General features: G+C 39.1%; 1 long non-coding RNA gene across 1 annotated transcript; it reads right to left on the bottom strand.

Annotated features, from left to right (window-relative positions):
- Nucleotides 1–18,161: 18,161 nt before the first annotated feature.
- LOC122040320 lies at nt 18,162–18,962 on the bottom strand. Its single transcript, XR_006128582.1, has 3 exons — nt 18,851–18,962; nt 18,424–18,462; nt 18,162–18,250 (listed from the first exon to the last, which is right to left on the bottom strand). It is a non-coding gene; the product is annotated as an uncharacterized LOC122040320 (long non-coding RNA).
- Nucleotides 18,963–20,165: the final 1,203 nt, after the last annotated feature.

Here is a 20,165-nt window from a genome sequence, read left to right as displayed (position 1 = left end):
CTAATACCTAATTACACTACGACCTTCCAATGGTTTGTTCCTTTCCATTTTGGTCGTGAGCTACTGTTTATAATTTATAAGGAACTGATAACATGATCTTCTGTGTGTGACACCACACACCATGTTATCTACAATATAAATTAATTGAACAATTACATTTATCATAAATGTAGACATTTGACCAATGTGATTCTTATTTCTAGATAAATATTTATACCAAAAGCTAGGCTTTTAATATACATCCTAACAATATGATAAATCATAAATATTGGAGTTTTAATTTAGGAGCAATATGACATCAAGTAACATAAACCGACCGACTTTTGCCCTACCAACCGCATATATAAAGCTGCCTAAGGATGAGTGTCTATAAGTTCATTCGGTCTTTGCCCGACCGGGCGTACACAGAAAGCATTATATTCACTAAGCCTTTATCCGACCGAGCATCTATAAAACACTTTAGTGTCCTTAAGTCTGCCCGGTCTTTGCCCGACTGGGCATGCACAGAAAGCATTATTTTCGCTCGTCCTTTATCCGGCTGAGCATCTATGAAGTGCTTTATGTGGCTAAGTGTTCTTGATCCTGCTCGATCTTTACCTAGCCAGGCGTGCTCAGAAAGCATTCTATCCGCTCAGCCTTTATTCGGTCGAGCGTCTGTGGAGCGCTTTATGAGGCTAAGTATCCTTGAATCCGCTCTATCTTTACCCGACTGGGCATGCATAGGAAGCATTATATCCTCTCAGCCTTTATCCGACCGAGCATCTATGGAGCGCTTTATGAGGCTAAGTGTCCTTGAGCCCACCCGGTCTTTACCTTGCCGGGCATGCACAGGAAGCATTATATTCACTCGACCTTTATCCGGCCGAGCATCTATGGAACACTTCATGAGGCTGAGTGTCCTTGATCCCGCTCAGTCTTTAACCGGCCGGGCATGCATAGGAAGCATTATATTCACTCGGCCTTTATCCTAGCGAGCATCTATGGAGCGCTTTATGAGGTTGAGTGCCCTTGAGCCCGCCCAGTCTTTACCCAGCGAGGTGTGCATAGGAAGCATTATATTCGCTCGGCCTTTATCCGGCTACACGTCTTTTAAGTGTTCTATGAGGTATTTCTAGAAGGCTTATGTGCCTTAAGTTCGGTCGTCTCTTCCTCCTGCCTAGGGCCTTTGAACCTGGACGACTATATGACTGATCGGGTATATTATTTACCAAGTAAAATACTAGAGTCTTTACGTCAGATCGGCCTTATGGCCGATTGGCTTCATCCGAGTGTCCAACATCAAAGCCGCTCGGGGAAGACCTGAGAACTTTGACGTTGGGCGATTAATGAAGCCAAGTGGGGATTGTTCCCCTATGATCGTTTTGACCATCACATCACCTTGACCTAGATCCCCACATCATCTCCGGAGGCCTGCTCAAGATAACCCATACTAGCCTCTCTTTCAAGTCTAGTCAAAGGAGACGCAGGCGACTGACTGGACTCAAGTCCTATTTTTGCCTGCTCGCCTTCTCACTATGGTTGTCTAACAATTCGTACCCTAATTCACGTCTTACACTTAGTGATTTTTTAAAAAACTGTCTATTGATAACTGACCATTTTAGAAGAAAGGGAGTACTGAGGGCCTACACAAAAGTATTTTGGATACAAAATGCATTAATTGTCACGTCCCTCATAAATGGTCATTTATGGGTGGGTGCCACATAACACCACTACTCATTTTCTGTGACGTCCTCTGACCTTCTCCGCCTCGTAAGCTACAATGGCACATCAAACCTTACCAATCAACGACCCTCCTTAGTCATGTCGTTTCAATCTAACGGTGACCATTAAATTCCCTTTTATAAAACCCTAGCACGTTGTGGGTTCTTCACACTTCGTCCTCCATCATCTCGGGTTTACTTTCTCCAGTGGTCTTCCTTCTCTCATCCCTTCTCTATTGATGTTAGCCGGTATTTCAACATTCCATTACACCAACTTGTTCCCCAATCCCTTAAAATCCTAAGTGGTGCGATTATTGTCTTTCATTAACATAATGTTCCCCTATTCCCTCGCTTATTTCACTATTATTTTTGTCCTCGCCAAGTAGTGAATGGTCTATTCAAGTTTCATGCTCGAGAGAAGGCAATCTTATTTAATTGAGTTCCATCTCAAGGGGAATGGAGAGATAAATATTTCTTCATACATCTTTCTCTCTCTTCACCTTACCTGTGGTCTGGCAATAAGATCTTCCTCTTCTTCCTAATTTAAGTAACATCTCCGCAGATTCAACTCTGCATGAAACCTCAGAAAGGCTAAAGGATGCAAAGTTCAACTTACCTACCTTGACCATAGAGGGGCTATTATTTGATTTTGGGCTCACCCCGATTAATCTAGAGCTAAGTGTTAACTTTGATGAGTAATAATCCCTGTATTCTTTTTATAATTCCCTAACCATTCATTTTATAAGCTTCTAACATTTACTTGTTTTGGTAGTGGAAGCCATTCTCCCAACTTTTATGTATAAAAACCCCCGGCTAACTAGAGCGGCCTTAAATAAGATAGGGGAGGATTTACTGTAGGAGGTTCCATTTACACAATCCTCCGCGTCCGTTGGTCCACCCCTTCTTGCAAAACCAACTCGAGAGCCCTCTCTTAGCTCCTCGGAATCAGATACTCCTCTGGATTTCTAGAAGGCTTATGTGTCTTAAGTTCGGTCGTCTCTTCCTTCGGCCTAGGGCCTTTAAACCTAGATGGTTGTTTGACTGTCCAAGTACATTATTTACCAAGTAAAATACTAGAGTCTTTACATCAGACTGGCCTTATGGATGGTTGGCTTCATCCGAGCGTCCAACATCAAAGCTACTCGGGGAAGACCTGAGAACTTTGATGTTGGACGATTAATGAAGCCAAGTGGGGACTGTTCCCCTATGCTAGTTTTGACCATCACCTCACCTTGACCTAGATCCCCACGTCATCTCCATAGGCCTGCTCAATATAACTCATATCACTAGCCCCCCTTTCAAGTCTAGTCAAAGGAGACGCAGGCGACTGATTGGACTCAAGTCCTATTTTTGCCCGCTTGCTTTATCACTATGGTTGTCCAACAATTCGTACCCTGATTCGCGTCTTACACTTAGTGATTTTTTAAAAACTATCTATTGATAACTGACCATTTTAGAAGAAAGGGACTACCGAGGGCCTACACAAAAGTATTTTAGATACAAAATGCGTCATTCGTCACATCCCTCATAAATGACCATTTATGGGTGGGTGCTATGTAACACCACTACTCATTTTATGTGACATCCTCTGGCCTTCTCCACCTCATAAGCTAAAATGGCACATCCAACCTTGCCAATCAACGACCCTCCTTAGTCATGCCATTTCAATCTAATGGTGACCATTAAATTCCATTTTATAATACCCTTGCACGTTGTGGGTTCTTCACACTTCATCCTCCATTGTCTCGGGTTTACTTTCTCCGGCGACCTTCCTTCTCTCATCCCTTCTCTATTGATGTTAGCCGGTATTTCAACGCTTTGTTACACCAACCTGTTCCCCAATCCCTTAAAATCCTAAGTGGCACGGTTATTGCCTTTCATTAACATAATGTTCCCCTATTCCCTCGCTTATTTCACTATTATTTTTGTCCTCGCCAAGTAGCGAATGGTCTATTCAAGTTTCAAGCTCGCATGAAGGCAATCTTATTTAACCGAGTTTTAGCTCAAGGGAAATGGAGAGATAAATATTTCTTCATACATATTTCTCTCTCTTCACCTTACCTATGGTCTAGCAACAAGATCTTCCTCCTCTTCTTAATTTAAGTAATATCTTCACAGATCCAACTCTACATGAAACCTTAGAAAGGCTAAAGGATGCAAAGTTCTAACTTACCTGCCTTGACCATAGAGGGGCTACTATTTGGTTTTGGACTCACCCTGGTTAATCTAAAGCTAAGTGCTACCTTTGATGAGTAATAATCCCTGTATTCTTTTTATAATTCCCTAACCATTCATTATATAAGCTTCTAACATTTACTTGTTTTGGTAGCGGAAGCCATTCTCCCAACTTTCCTGTATAAAAACCCCGTCTAACAGGAGTGGCCTTAAATAAGTTAGGGGAGGATTTACTGAAGGAGGTTCCATTTACACAATCCTCCGCGTTCGTTGGTCCACCCCTTCCGGCAGAACCAACTCGAGAGCCCTCTCCTAGCTCCTTGGAATCGGATACTCCTCTGGTCATCCAGCTCAAGAGGCCCCGAACAGAAGATTTAGGCCTGGATATGCCGGAATAGCCTATCACTCGACAACCTTCCCTTGCATCGGCCGAGATCTCTTTTGCCTTAGGTAAAGAAATTGGGTCCCAAAAACATAGTCATTCTTGTCTTACACTTGCAATGATGAGGCCAGGCGTTCTTATACCTATGTCTCATGCTACCCTCCCCCCTAGTTATCAAGCCGATCGAGACAATGCCAGCTTCTCCCCTTGCTGGACCAATTTTATCACCAACCTTAATCATTTCTTCAACTTCTCCCCATTCAAGGCGAACCTTTAATAGGAGACGAACTGATCAAGTGTCCAACGAACCCCTACCTGAGGAAAGTCTTGAGCCAGCTAGGCAAACATTTGTACCTTTACCCATCATCCCAACTCTTGTTCATTCACAATCACCCGAGCTCCCTCTTGCTCTTTCTTCAGGACCAGCACCTCCAACTAGCTCTTCATGTCATTTCAAGCATTCTCTTGGGTTACCCTCTAAACAGGGAGTGCATGCCAATTATTAAAATAAATATTTAATTAACTAATTGTTAAAATCTCAGTCTAACTCAAATGTAAATCAATTCCTTAGATGTTAATCTAAAATGAAGATAAAATTAATCATCTCACAAAACTCTTACGGTTCCCTGAATGACAATCTAGAAAAGGGTGAGATGAACCTAGGTTTAAAATAAAAAGTAGTTAATCAAACATAAATTAATTAAACTCAATTCAATTAATTAACTTAATTTAAATTCAACTAAAATTAATTCAATATAATTATTTTTAAAATCTTAATTAATTTTAAAAATATAGTTAATTTCAAAATATTAATTAATTTCAAAAATCTTAATTAATTTAAAAATCTAATTAATTTCAAAACTATAATTAATTTTAAAATCATAATTAATTTCAAAATATTAATTAATTAATAAAGATGAAGCAATTAATTTCAAAATTTCTCTTCAGATTCTTCTGGATCCTCCTTTAAATCTTCAGGACCCCAATAGAGATGAAGTAATTGTCTGCACATCTCTGAATATGAGATGTGTCCATCATAATCATCTCAAAGTTGGAATGTTATATGCCTAAAATTTTCTGGCAATGAATAGACTAGAGCCCATCTTCTGTGTGTGTCTTGAACTGGAAACTCTTCTCGCTCGAGTTTCCAGAACAACCGATCGAGCCGACCAATAAGCCATCCAAGTCCTTAAACAAGGTCGAAATCAAGCTCCTTAATCTCCTCCCCAAGCTCATGTTGTCGTAAATCACGACTAGCCATCTGAAAAATTGAAAATAAATAAGTCAGTACAAAACTGACTAATCAGTACAAAATTGGTTTATTTCAATTTATACAGGCATTGTACCAACATAATCAATCAAGAAAAATAAATCTTCTCGATTTTCAAGAGTTCAAGTCGACAATTAGAACTAATCTAATTGGTCAGACCTATTGAATCAGTTGATTAGGGATCCAGATCCTAAACTTGGTCCATTGTCCTTAATTAGAACTAATCTAATTGGACAGGGATTTTTGTACCTATGTTCTGTTACTGTTTGATCTAAGTCCATTTCTACCAATTTCAGACTTATTGATCAAACTCAGATCCGTTTGATCAAACCAATATTCATTGGTTTTAAGTCTGGTTGATTAGAACAAATCTAATCATTTGATCAAATCTGACCCAACTGGTCATTTAATCATATTTGGTCCAAACCCAATTAATTAACCCAAATTGATTTGGGGTTGGATCAAATTGGATTGATTAAACCGAGTCTAATTGGACCAACTAATTTAAACCCACCTAATTAATTAAAATTAGACCAATAATCATAATTTTAATTAATTCTAACATGAATTATATATATATATATATTAATATATATAAATAGTTTTTTAAAGCATGTGAGCTTTAACATATATGCATTGTTCTGTTCGAACCCAAAAAATACAGTTTCCATTTTTTTTATTTTTAATAGAACTTATCCTATTCAAAGAGATTAAAAAAAAACGAACACGTCTCTGCCATTTTCTCCGCCGCACCCACGTCGCTCATGCACGCCACCAAGCCGCCCAGTTCGATCACGCTGGCCATGCCGCAACTGCGACAAACACAGTGGCCGGCCATGCCAACCTTCTGTCGGTGGCAGCCGGTCCTTTCCGGTACCATAAACCAGTCATCTTTAGGCCCGACGAGATCGCCAACGGTGGTTCTGCCCGTCCTAGCTACCAACATATAGCCAGCCAGCCAAGACGTCATTGATGGCCACGGACTGCCGACGTCGGCAAATCCAGCGGTCTTGATTTTACAAATTTGGCACAGCGTGTATGCTACGACACATTAGTCGTGCAAAACAGTGACGAGAAATAACAAAGCGACACATAAAATTTCTAAACAGAGATTTCATAATTCGTCTCTAAGCATTTAGAAATAACTTGGCTCTGATACCAATGTGGGTTATACTAAATGCATGAAAGATGAATTAATTAAATTAAAGCGGTAAACACTTACAGTGATCTCTCGCAGATCCGCAATCGGCAATGGCGAAAACTCGTTGTCGGAAGAGCGATCACAGGATCGAAAAGTTTTCCACGATTCCACGAACCAAATCCTACCGCCTCAGATGTTTTCCTTCCTCTCTCTGCGTTGCACACTAGTAATTTCACACACCCCTTGATGATCCTTGGACGCACCCCCTTTATATAGGGAAATAAATCATGGACATAATGGACTTTTTCATTATAAATAGTGGGGAACGTGAATCATATTCCTGTTGGACCCCGTGGTAGTTTTGATGTGATCAACGAAGTTGGTTAGGTCCTGCTGTGTTTGATTCCTGTGTCTGAGTGTGCAGGAGCTTAGGAGCACAGGAAGTCGAGCGGAAGACGCAGCTAGCGAGAATGACGGCACGGGAAGGGAGCTGATGGGCTCGGTGCGCGTCCGAAGGACGAGAGAGCTGCGGAAGAGTACTCTGGTGGGCGTGAAGAGCGTGTGCGGCGTTCGAGGGACGTTAAGCCGGGACGGAAGGCTGCTCGAGGAGAAGGCCGGGAATTGGGTTCGGGTGAGCCCTATTCCAGTTGGCCGCAATCACCCAAAAGAACGGAGCGTCATAAGCTGAAGAAACCAAGCTGAAAATGGAGCTGCCAGCTTGGAGGCGCCTCCAGCTCGAAGGCGCCTTCAACCTTGTTGAAGGCGCCTTCAACAGGTCAGTTTTGACCGTTTGCGTTGCGGATAAAGTTTTATCCGCTGACCGAGCTGGAGGCGCCTTGAACCTTGTTGGAGGCGCCTTGGACCTTCGGGATAGACTTTCCAGGAGCTATAAAAAGGCCCCTGGAGCTAGGAATTCAACAACAACTCAAGCAATCAATCTGTAAGCAATTCCTAGCAGTAGTTATAAGCAATTAGAGTGCAAAAAGCTTCTCCGCCTTCAGAGAAGGAGAATTTTCTTAGTGCGCTTTTCACTGCCCTGGATTAACAACCCTCTTGGTTGTAACCAGGTTAAATTTCTGTTTCTGCTTCTATTTGCCGTCTCTACTATTTTACTACTGCATTTATTCTGAGTTGAAATATGAGGAGGGTAGTTTTATTTTTTGTTTACAGCAATTCACCCCCCTCTTGCCGGTCTCCGCTGCACCTACAATTGGTATCAGAGCCTGATCACCTCAGAAGGACTAACCACCAATTGAAGCACTACGATCAAGACGATGGCCGGAGCGAACATCCATCCCCCGAAGTTCGACGGAGACTTCGCCACATGGAAGCGTAAAATGGAGGTATTTTTTAAAACTGAATTTGACATTCTGTTAATAATGAAATATGGCTATGCAGTTCCGAAAGATAAGGAGGAAAATACTTGGACGAAAAAGGAGCAAGCATATTTTGTCGCCAACGGAAAGGCTGAGTTCCATCTACTCAGCGTTCTACCGCCGCAGGAGGTAAATAGGATCGGAAGCTACGACTCCGTGAAAGATCTCTGGGAAAAATTCCTGGAGCTTCACAAAGGTACTTCCGAAGTGAAGCTAGTGAAGCGCGACATCCTCCGGAACCAGTTAACGAACCTCCGGATGAACCAAGGCGAGAAGATAGCGCAACTCCAAGCGAGAATCAAGGAGCTGATAACGCAACTAACGAACCTTGGAGAAGAGGTAACCAACCGGGATTCTATCTGATAAGCGCTCAATGCCTTCCTGAGAACTCCAGAGTGGGCTTCCTTAGTAGATGCGTATTACATCTCTAAGGACCTCGAGGTAAGTACTTTAGAACAATTATTTTTCACTTTTGAACTTCACGAGTCTCGAGTTTCAGAACCCAACGGAGCAGAGAAGACAGGTCAGAACATTGCCTTAAAGGCAAAGATGAACAGTTCTGACTCCGAAGCCTCAGTCGATGAATCCGAAGCGACACTGCTGGTAAGACGTTTCAATAAGTTTTTCAGTACTAACAAATTTAAATCGTAGAGGCATCATCGAAAGAAGAGGACGGTTCGTTGCTACAACTGCAACGAAGAGGGGCACATCAAAGATGACTGCCCAAAGCTACAGAGAAAGGAGAAAGAAAAAGAAAAGTCAAAATACAAGAAACCAGAACCCTCCAAGCACAAGAATCTGAAGGCCACGTGGGATGATTCGTCATCCTCCGAATCGGAAGTCGAAGAATTCTCGGGGTTAGCGCTAATGGCGAACCATCAGCCGGAAGAAGACTCAAGCTCAGACATGAGCATGGATAAAGGAGGAGGAACATCAGAAGAAGAAAGCAGCAGTAAAGGGGGAGGAACGTCAGAAGAAAGCAGCAGTGAAGGGGGAGCGTCACCAGATCAGGTAAGTAAGGTACGCAATCTAACCCCGAATCAATCGTTTAGATTTATTAAAGCTCTTTCTAGAGAATTAGATAAATTAGAAAAAGAAAATGAAAATTTAAAATCAGAAAATGAAAATTTAAAATTTGAAATAGAAAAATTAAAAACTGATGCATGCTTAAAGATAAATATTTTTCAAAAATCAAAATTTAAATTTTATGGAAAATTAAATTGGTATATAAGGAAGCATCAAGGTCAACTTAGGAAAATTCCTAAAGATTATATACCCCCTAAGTTTTTGACTAATCCTGTTGGAAGGAACCTTTATTAGGTTCCAAAATCTGTACTAAATTAAATTTTTTTTAAAAAAAAAACTTTAAGAGAGAAAATTAAACATTGAAATTCTTTATGGAAGCTTTGTCTAAGGAAGTGGTTGTTGCTCCAATAACCAAGAAGGCCTAGTGCCTCGCCACGACCTAGAAGCTAAAATATTGAAAGAAAATGTTTAATTAACTTTCTGAAAAAGCATTAAATAAGAATTAAATAATACTTTGAAAGTTTATCAAAATTTTCTTTAGAAATTTTTTCTTGAAAAATTCTAACTTAATTTTTTTTTTGGTTAAATTTTTTTTTTTAAAACTTCATTTGACTTTGACTATTTTTTTGGGAACATTTAAAAAATTTACTTAGGATTTTTTTTAACTTAGAATTTTTTTTTTTTTGGAAAATTCAATTTAACTTCGAATTTTTTTCAAACATTCATTTTTACTTAGAAGATTTTTTCAAAACTTCAATCATACTTAAAAATTTTTCTTACTTAAGACCCCATTTTTACTGTGATCAAAGGGGGAGAGTAAGGTACAAGTTTAGGGGGAGTAAGGAGAATTAGGAAAATGAAAATCTTACCTATTTTTTAAAGATGTGTTGCAATTTATTGCAAAATTATGCTTAAATATGTTAGTTTAGTAATTTTTCTTTAAAAATTACTATTTATGTCTATTTGTTACCCTAACTTGAACTTGGGTTGATGCACATCAAAAAGGGGGAGATTGTTGGACTCCGTGGTAGTTTTGATGTGATCAACCAAGTTGGTTAGGTCCTGCTGTGTTTGATCCCTGTGTCTGAGTGTGCAGGAGCTTAGGAGCATAGGAAGTCAAGCGGAAGACGCAGCTAGCAAGAAGGACGACACGGGAAGGGAGCCGACGGGCTCGGTGCGTCCGAAGGACGAGAGAGCTGCGGAAGAGTACTCCGGTGGGCGTGAAGAGCGTGCGCGGCGTTCGAGGGACGTTAAGCCGGGACGGAAGGCTGCTCGAGGAAAAGACCGAGAATTGGGTTCGGGTGAGCCCTATTCCGGTTGGCCGCAATCACCCAAAAGAACGGAGCGTCAGAAGCTGAAGAAACCAAGCTGAAAATGGAGCTGCCAGCTTGGAGGCGCCTCCAGCTTGAAGGCGCCTTCAACAGGTCAGTTTTGACCGTTTGCGTTGCGGATAAAGTTTTATCCGCTGACCGAGCTGGAGGCGCCTTGAACCTTGTTGGAGGCGCCTTGGACCCTCGAGATAGACCTTCCAGGAGCTATAAAAAGGCCCCTGGAACTAGGAATTCAACAACAACTCAAGCAATCAATCTGTAAGCAATTCCTAACAGTAGTTCTGAGCAATTAGAGTGTAAAAGGCTTCTCCGCCTTCAGAGAAGGAGAATTTTCTTAGTGCGCTTTTTACTGTCCTGGATTAACAACCCTCTTAGTTGTAACCAGGTTAAATTTCTGTTTCTGCTTCTATTTTCTGTCTCTACTATTTTACTACTGCATTTATTTTAAGTTGAAATCCGAGGAGGGTAGTTTTATTTTTTATTTTCAGCAATTCACCCCCCTTTTGCCAGTCTCCACTGCACCTATAATTCCCACATCCTCACTCTCCCCATTTCCAACAATTTTAACCTTGAGTAAATTGATTTTGTTTTTTCAAACAAAAAGTAAACTTTAAACTCACTTTTTGCACAAAACTATGTTCATGCATATTGAAAACTTAACTACCAAATGAGAATTTCATTGAAGAATAAGTCATTTGACTTTTTTTTTTTTAAATCAAGAATGTTACGTTTCTTTATTATTTTTTTAATAAAGAAAAATAACAACTTGCATCATATTGACTTGTACATTTTATCCAAACAATAATCTAGTTGACTTGTGCACTCTGATTCCATCTTCCGAGTTAACCAACTCTATCTCTAGAGCACTCGACTCAACTTTGCCATCTAAGTTTTCCAACTCAACTAATATTGGTGCAAGCGACCAATGGTCAAGGTTGACTATATTAATCTCAATCGGTTGACCAACCTTTAGCTGATTTGTATTGAATTTCAATATTTAAGCAATATGGTGAGCATGTTTGTGCAATTTGATTAATATGTGTGAGCAATATGATAGTTGGTTGAGTAATCTATTAGGACTTTTTCTTATTTCGTATAGAGTCAACTTAACCTATTAGGACTTTTATCTTTCTCTAGTATCCATTAAGATTTTTCTCTTGGCTAGTATCATTAGAACTTTTCCTTTGCCTAGTTTTCGCTAGGACTTTACTTGCCTAGTCTTACTATGATTTTCTGGTTGAACTACTTGTACACTTGGTCAACCTCATTAGATCATAACATAACTTAACTTTAAATAACCTTCTCCTAATATCAAAATCAGATTCGATTATCTAGTACTTCATGTTGATATTTGGTGAGTATGTGTGAGCAATATGATAGTTGGTTGTGTGAAATGGCAAATAGGTGGGTTGATTATATATTGAAGATGGGAAAGTCCAACTGAGAGTTTGCAAAAAAAAAAGTATAAAGTAGATCACGGTTGATCGAACACTTATGATTAAAAGTTTAACAGGGAGTTGACATGAAAAGAAATATTCAAGTGAGTTACGGTAGATCAAACACTTGAAATGCGAAGGAAAGTTCAAGTGGATTATGAATGATCGGACACTTGACATGAGAAGCGAATTCCAATTCAATAAAGGTTGACCGGACACTTAGTGATGAAGGAAGTCCTGGTAGGTTGAGGTCAACCAGATACTAGGGAAGACGAGTTGATAATATATCGATTTGAACCTTGAGACAACTACTACCAAAGATATATTTATTTTTCTTGTTGATAATGGCATGTAACACAACAAGACGGTGGGCTTTGTTGGTAAAAAAAGACCTAAAGATAATTAAGTCTCTTTGACTCAGCAATTAACTTACAACTACCAAGGAAATAATTATTAGATCATCGTAATAAGATCTAACGATCAACAAAGTGATGATCAATGTATGGTGTGAAAATTGAAAGGAGATGCATTCAATGGATGTGTAATATAATTGCCCAGTGTGTTGTCTTTCTCAACGGAATTAATCTTTCTCCGCATCTCTTGCGAATTTGTGAACTTAGACATTAATTAAATATTTCTTGGCATCACGTTCAACTTGTGGATAATTTATTGGCTCAAATATAATATTAATTATGCGGAAGAGTTAGTGAGGCTGATGCGTGATGGGCATACAATAATAGAATAATTTAATCGATCCAGCTTCATCGATTCTATATGGAATATTGATAATAATTGGCTTGATTTACCATTAAAAAAACAACTATTTTCAAAAATTTTAAGTTCATGTCAAACCCTATCATCAACGGGACCTATATTTTTGAAATACAACAAATATGTAGTCTTATTCGCTCTTATGTTTTTAATTAATTAAGTTGGAATTGATTGATTAATTTAACTTAGGTGACGTTGTGTAAGCGGCGTAGATTAGGTGCCCTAATGGAATTGGGTACGTTGTCATATTTAAAGCGAATAGGCAGTAGTTGTGCTGTCCTTTTGCAAGCTGTAAACTACTGGTGGCGCGATCACATGGCATGGCATGACTTTATTAGAAAATTAGTTTTTTTCTAATGGTAAGAGCAGTTTAATTTTCTTCTCTTAATATTAAATTTTCAGCCTGCCTGAGATATCGACTATTATTATTATTATTATTATTATTATTATTATTATTATTATATACCTTTAGTTGTCAGCATGATAACGCTATGAAAGTATTAAAATAGCATGCAACTTGAATCATGCATTATGACTTATGAGAACCAAAAGTAAATAATGGGGTATTGTCTTTCTCATCCGAAAGCGGGGCGGACGAATTTTAACATGAGGCGCACGAAAGCGACTGTTACAATCGAAATGATATATGCTACAACGGAAACGATATATGCAAAACGACATATGACTAAGCAAATTCAGGGCAAAAATTAAACCTCAATAAAAGTGGTTTAAAAATAATAAAATGACTCGTTGTTAAAATTAAATTAATTCAATTTAATTTAAAAATCATCGATTTTAATTTATTGTATTAAAATTTATTAAAATCATTTTAATATACTCAAATTTATATTAAACTTATAATAACAATAGTTAATTAGGTATTACAGCATTCACTATTATTTTACTATAATTAATAGTTATTCGTCCCTAGGATGGACTCAACTGCTGGGTGCATGGATAATAGTAGAGATTGGGGTGGTCAAATTTTGACGAAAATTTCATCACTCTTTGTTATATTTATCTTCCTTAGTATTCATGGGATCAGCTCAAGGGATGATTGATGTGATAATTTCATGTTTTTTTTAATAATTAATAGCTATTTGTCCTCTACGATGCAATAGTAGTAAGCTTCCACACTTAATCAAATATCTATGAATCAATTCTTAATTGCGATGCACAATAAAGTAATTTTCTCGATTAGAAAAATAATCTTAGGATGTTGGCTACGGAGCGACATATCATTCATGCTCCTAAATTTATCTTAGTCGTCGGTGAAAAACTTTCATGGGATGAAACTGATCAATTTAGTTGATTCAAAAAATTGGATACCTAATATATGTTATGCTAGGCGTCCCCATTGTTGGTGCAACATCCCTCAGGTCAAGGTTGACCTGGTTGACCGAGCTTGAGTCTTGGTTTGAGTTTCGATGTTTGACAATACAAGGTTGATTGAAGAAGAGTCAAGTAGGTCAAGGATGACCGGATACTTGACTGGGAAGTCCTAACTGGGATGTTAGGCAGAAGAAAGTCCTGGTGAGTGAAGCCAGGCAGAAGAAAATCCTGGTGAGTGAAGCCAGGTGAAAATCCTAGTGAGTGAAGCTAGGTGAAAGACTTGGTGAGTGAAGCCAGGCAGAAGAGAAGTCCTAGTGAGTGAAGCTAGGCAGATTGGAAGTTCTGGTGAGTGAAGCCAGGCACGGGGAAATTCAAATGGGTCAAGATTGACCAGACATATGGTGGAAGTCCAAGTAGGTCAAGGGAGTGACCGGATACTTGGCACGAAGAGAAAATTCCAAGTGGGTCAAAGGGATTAACCGGACACTTGGTGGGGAGTCCTGCCAGGTCAAGGGAGTGACCAGATGCTAGGCATGATATACCAACAGGTCAAGGTTGACCGAATGTTGGTTTGAGAGGCTTGGGACTTGGTTTTGGGCAAAAACCAAGAGCTGGATCGATTAGTGGATCAATCCAGGATCTGGATCGATCAGTGGATCGATCCAGGCTTTTCCTAGCGAACAGAAAGCGTCTGGATCGATCAGTGGATCGATCTAGGCCTTTCCCAGCGAACAGAGAGTCTCTGGATCAATCAGTGGATCGATCCAGAGGTCCCAATCGATCAGCCGATCGATTGGGACGCTGCTGGTTCGAGCGATAAGCGCTGGATCGATTCGTGGATCGATCCAGGCATTTTCCCAGAGCACAGAGGCGCTCTGAATCGATCCGTGGATCGATCCAAAGCCTCCCCGATCGATTGGGAGCTTTCGAATCGATCGGGATCCGACCGTTGCGTCGTATTTGAGCTGCAGGCGTGCGATGGGTGCGACAACACTTCACGATTTCATCTCAGATCAACACAGTGACTTCTCCACACTTCTCTCAAGCTCAGATCGCCAGTTCTTGAAGGTTCTTGGAGGTTTCCCAAGTCAAGAGGCGGATCAAAAGCAAGAAGAAGAAAGCTAGGTTAGGGTTTTCATTCCATATCTTGTAAGATATCTATTGTATTTGTTTCCCTTGCTTTCTTCTTGTATTGTGAGAGTTGTAGGGCTTCTCCGCCTTCAGTAGTTACTGAAAAGGAGTGATTTCATAGTGGAGGGTGTGTGAGTGTGTGGATCCTTGGACTAGTCACCTCTTGTGAGGTGGATACCAAGTAAATCCTCTTGTTAGCGTTGTGTATTTTGTTTCTTTGTATTTCCGCTGCACATCCTTGAAGAAACAAGCAACGAAGAGCGCAAAGAGCTATTCACCCCCCTCTAGCTACTTTTCGGTCCTAACAAGTGGTATCAGAGCGAGGCTGCTCTTCACTGGAATCATCGTCGGAAGGGTCAAGCATAACAAGAAGAGCTAGAGGGTGAAGAAGTTGAAGCAAAATTGTCAAAGTCAAAGAAATTCAAAAGCTCAACTTCTACAATGGAATTCCGAGATGAGCTCGGACTCAGCAAGTCCAAAGGTGCGAGGCCAATGACAAAGTGACCAAGCTTTTGGTCAATTTATTGCCAAGCACCATCCTTTGCAAAATTGGAGAATTTGAAGATGCAAAGGAATTATGGAGTAAATTGGCCAAACTTCATGAAGAGGTCACCTCCACTGTACAAGAGCAAGAAGAATCCAGAGAGGGTGACTCTTTGGAGCAAGACCAAGAGGAGGACTTCGAGGATGAGAGATGCTCAACCTCCAAAGAAGAAGTCCAAGAAGAAGCTTCATCTTCAAGGGAGTGCAATGAAGAGAACAAGGAGGGAGCATACTCCTTGTTCCATGTACAAGATGATGAAGCCTCCACCTCTAGGATTGAGGGGGAGTGTAGATCAATGAACCCGGAGCAAGAAGAGGCCTTCACATCCGGGTCAAGTGAAGAAGAAGAAGATGGTGCCACCTCCAAAATTCAAGAAATATCAAATGGAGCACTACAACAAAAACCTTCATAGACATCGGTTTTCCACCGGTGTCTATTTCATTTTCGACCGATGTCTATGAAGCCGATGTTAAAAGTTTGTCATTTTAGACATCGGGTTAAAACCGGTGTAGTATCACTTAACGACACCGGTCTTCGAATCGGTTATTAACCGGTGTAGTATCACTTAACGACACTGTTTCATCAACGGTGTAAAACCGATGTAATATTGTATGTTAATAATACCAGTTTTGGCAGCGGTAAATGACCGATGTAATATTAGTTAATAACACCGGTTTTGCAGCGGTTGAAAACCGATGTAATATGTATATTTTTTAACAGCACAAATTTGATTTCCGAAACAATGAAAAACCGACAATAAAAAAAAATACACAAATATTCACAAATTATACAAATATTCTTCATTCAATAATATCCATAAAATACACAAATATTCACAAATTATATAAATAATCTTCTTACAACAATATCCATAAAATACCCAAAATTCTTTTTACATCAAAAGCTAGCTAATAGATATCAAAATCAAGGTAGAACATTCTTTTAACACATCAAGGTAGAACCACACTTCAAATGTAATCTAGCATGCATTCAGCCCACTCGAACCGTACTTCATCAATTTCAACTCTGGAGTACTTGAGATTTGTAAACCGTAAAAACACATAAATAATATATTAGTAAACCAAGACTACAAAGGATACAACATGCAAAGTATAAGTAGTACAAGATGTTAGCAGTTCCTGCTAACAGAATTATATGCAAAGCTATATAAAGAATATTAGGCAGTAAGAGCATGGATAACAATGAGTCTGTCACATACTGATGCTTATATAGACAACTTAATGTCTATCCCATTGGATAAACTTTCATACACTCGAGCAAACTATTATCCTAGGCATGCATTCCATGCATAAATTTGCAGATATATATGATTCTATCTTATATGCGTTTGCAGCAGATGAAAGAAGGGGTAACAAAATATGTTGCACAAACAAGAAACAAGGAACAAAGTTTAACAATAGAGCATTGCTTGCAAACTTGGCTATGAACAAAAAAAGGGAAGATAGTCTACATAGAAATAGATACTTAGAGAACAAGAAGATCCAGAAGGTATGGTCACTTTCACACATCAGTACTTTAACAAACAGAATATTACAAAGGCCAATCATAGGAAAGAGAATTTTACCGAGAAAATAAAGTTGTATCCCATTTCGAGAATAACATGCAGAAATTTTATCCTTCTCCACATCATTGACAAATATCCAGCAGTCATGTAAATCTTCTCATCTGAGAAATCCATTCCCTCAGTATAAAGAGCAAAACAATGAGTATGCAAGGATATGCACCTTATGTACGCTTTCTTGTCCAAGGCAATGATTACCAAATGGTCCAGGAGTTTGCGTGTTCCATCTCCTGTCCGAAAACTTTGAAAAAACAAATCTATAATAGAACCAGGAGAAGCCCAGGCAACATTCAAAGTTGTTAATATTAGTGTTTTGTTTTCCATAGCTGCTTCCTTTAGAACTTTCTCAAGCTTAACATCGTTCTTTTCTTGCAAGCAGATTTATAATTCTCTATAAAGGAGGAAAATTCACAATTGTTTGCAGACACACAAGTTAAACGATATAAATTAGGTGGGGGGGGGGGGGGGGATGACTTATTATATTGCATAAAAGAGCATAAATCAAATGATTTACTGACAGCTTAAGCTCATGGGGCAGATAATCATCCAATCGGATTTAACATTGTATTAAGCAGAAGAAACAAAATCAGTTCAGGTACTAGGCTTGTCTACAAATTCAACTTCGCCAAAATGAAGTGTGTTGAGAATATAACATTCAGAATTCAACATCAAAGGAATGGTAGCTAGAGAGTATCCTACAAAGTCACAAGGCATAAAAATTTTAAAAATAGTTATAACTTTTCAATAATTTAGAAACATTATAGACTAAACCCTGTTGGTCTTAAGCCTTTAAAACAAAATAAAAAAAAGTCAAGAATATCCCTTTTTTAGATTTGTCTAGGAGCTCCAAGTCAGATTCAGATACTAATTTCCTACAAAACATTCAGGTCTATTTCTCATAATTTCATATGCAGCATATTGAATGTCTTTCAAATCAGATCAGATATGCTTCAATCTACCTGTCACTGTCTTCATCGTCATTGACATCTACATCAGAGTCGTCAGCATCAATATTCCTTGGAACAATCCTATCTTTAGCCTCTCTCCTTGTTCCTGCAACACAAACAAAAAAATAAATGAACCATAAGAAAATATCATCAACGAGATGATGTTCTTTTGGCACAAGCATCTGACTGGAGGCCAACTAAGGGGGATTATAAGCTCAGCATTAAAAATACTCTGATAAATGCATCAAACATCCAATGATAGCTTTTAACAAAGATTACCCTCCAAGAGAAGATGCCCTTTTCTTCGGTCTTTATCTTCTGCAAGGTGGAAACCTGAGCTTCAGTGTTCAAATAGATACATAGAAAGGAAGCACACAATGGAGGTAAAGAATATCAAAGATAGAAAATAATACATATGAATATAGTGATGCAAAAATGTTAATCAAGTGAAATTATGAAAACCAGATCATCACTATAAACCAATCAGAGGATCAGGGATGAAACATTGTAGTGCGCTGATTTAATGCAAGGACCTTGCATATATTTCAGCAGAAGAAGCATAACATTTTTTTTCTTTTTGGCCTTTTCACCGGAAAGGTTAAAATTCTTTTGGAATGCTGAAAAAAATACACAAATATTCCCAACCAAACTAAGATAAAAACATAAACGCATAGAGGAAGATACTCGACGACATGGTTCAGAATACCAGTATAGGACTTGTCCTTGGAGGAAAAATGCCTTCGCTCACGCTCTTCTAGCTCCTCCCGGAAGTCCCTCTTCTGCAACTCATCCTGCGTATCTTGTCCCTCTTTCCTGCAGTCAGATATACATCATTCATTCTCCACCAGAAATAGGATAAAATATCTCACATAATACTTTCTTGAAAAAGCGAGCACAATGATCATTCTTGCCCTAAAATTTCGACCATAAAAATTCTAAAATCAACGAACGTCGTAAACTTCAATTTTGATTAAATTCCGACGCAACCAACTCCACGGGTGACTGCTGTGAGATCGTAATTCGAGACGACAAAATCAACGCGATGAAACAAGATTAGGGTTCTTACCGGAAAAATCGCAGATCAACCACGAACAGATTACGCAAAGAAATGTAGATCAACCACTAACAGATTATAGGCTTCTTACTAGAGAAATCGCAGATCAACCACTAACAGATTAAAGGATTCTTACTAGAGAAATCACAGATCAAACAAACCACGAGCAGATTAGGGTTTTTACCAGAAAAATCGCAGAGAAATCAAAGATCAAACGCAGATCAACACGATGAAACCGAGTGAGTGAAACGCAGATCAAAACGATAACGAGGCGATTTGTAAGTTTGTTTCTTCTCGTCATATCAAGGAAGTCGATAATGGGAGGAAAACAAAACGACAATTTTCTCATCATGGAACTCGAATCAAACCGAGTGAGAGGCGAAAACAAGATCAGAAATAAACCTTAACAAGAAAATAAGAAGAAGAAAGAACAGACGTCACCTGGAACGCGAAGGTTTAGGTTTAGGTTTAGGGTGAGAGAAGGGGTGCGATATTGGTTTAGGTTTGGAGGGAAGTTTGTAAAGTGTTGTAATTTTGGCTGGTGGAAAAATTAAATTATTATTTTTTGGTTCATTAACATCAGGTTTTAAAAATCGCTGTTAAGATCGATGTCTATTAACCAAAAAAAGGCGCTCATAGACATCGGCTAAAAAACCGATGTCTATGAGCGAAAATCTGCGCTCATAGACATCGGTTTTTGAAAAAATCAGTGTAAAATACTCAAAGACATCGGTTTTTGCTTAAAACTGTTGTTGTTCCACCGATGTCTATGAGAGTTTTTCTTGTAGTGGAGGAGCAAGTGTCATCCCTACACAAGAAAGTATAAATGTTTCAATTAAAAATAAAAATCATATAATATGTTTTGAGTGTAGGGAAAGTGGGCACTATAAGTGCAAGTGTCCCAACTTGGCCAAGAAGAAGGGTCAAGTGACACAAAAGGGTAAGGAGAAGCCCAAGGAGACCACCC

This window comes from Zingiber officinale, chromosome 2A, assembly GCF_018446385.1.
Source record: "Zingiber officinale cultivar Zhangliang chromosome 2A, Zo_v1.1, whole genome shotgun sequence".
Classification (NCBI taxonomy): domain Eukaryota; kingdom Viridiplantae; phylum Streptophyta; class Magnoliopsida; order Zingiberales; family Zingiberaceae; genus Zingiber; species Zingiber officinale.
This window is presented reverse-complemented; position numbering and strand designations above follow the sequence as displayed.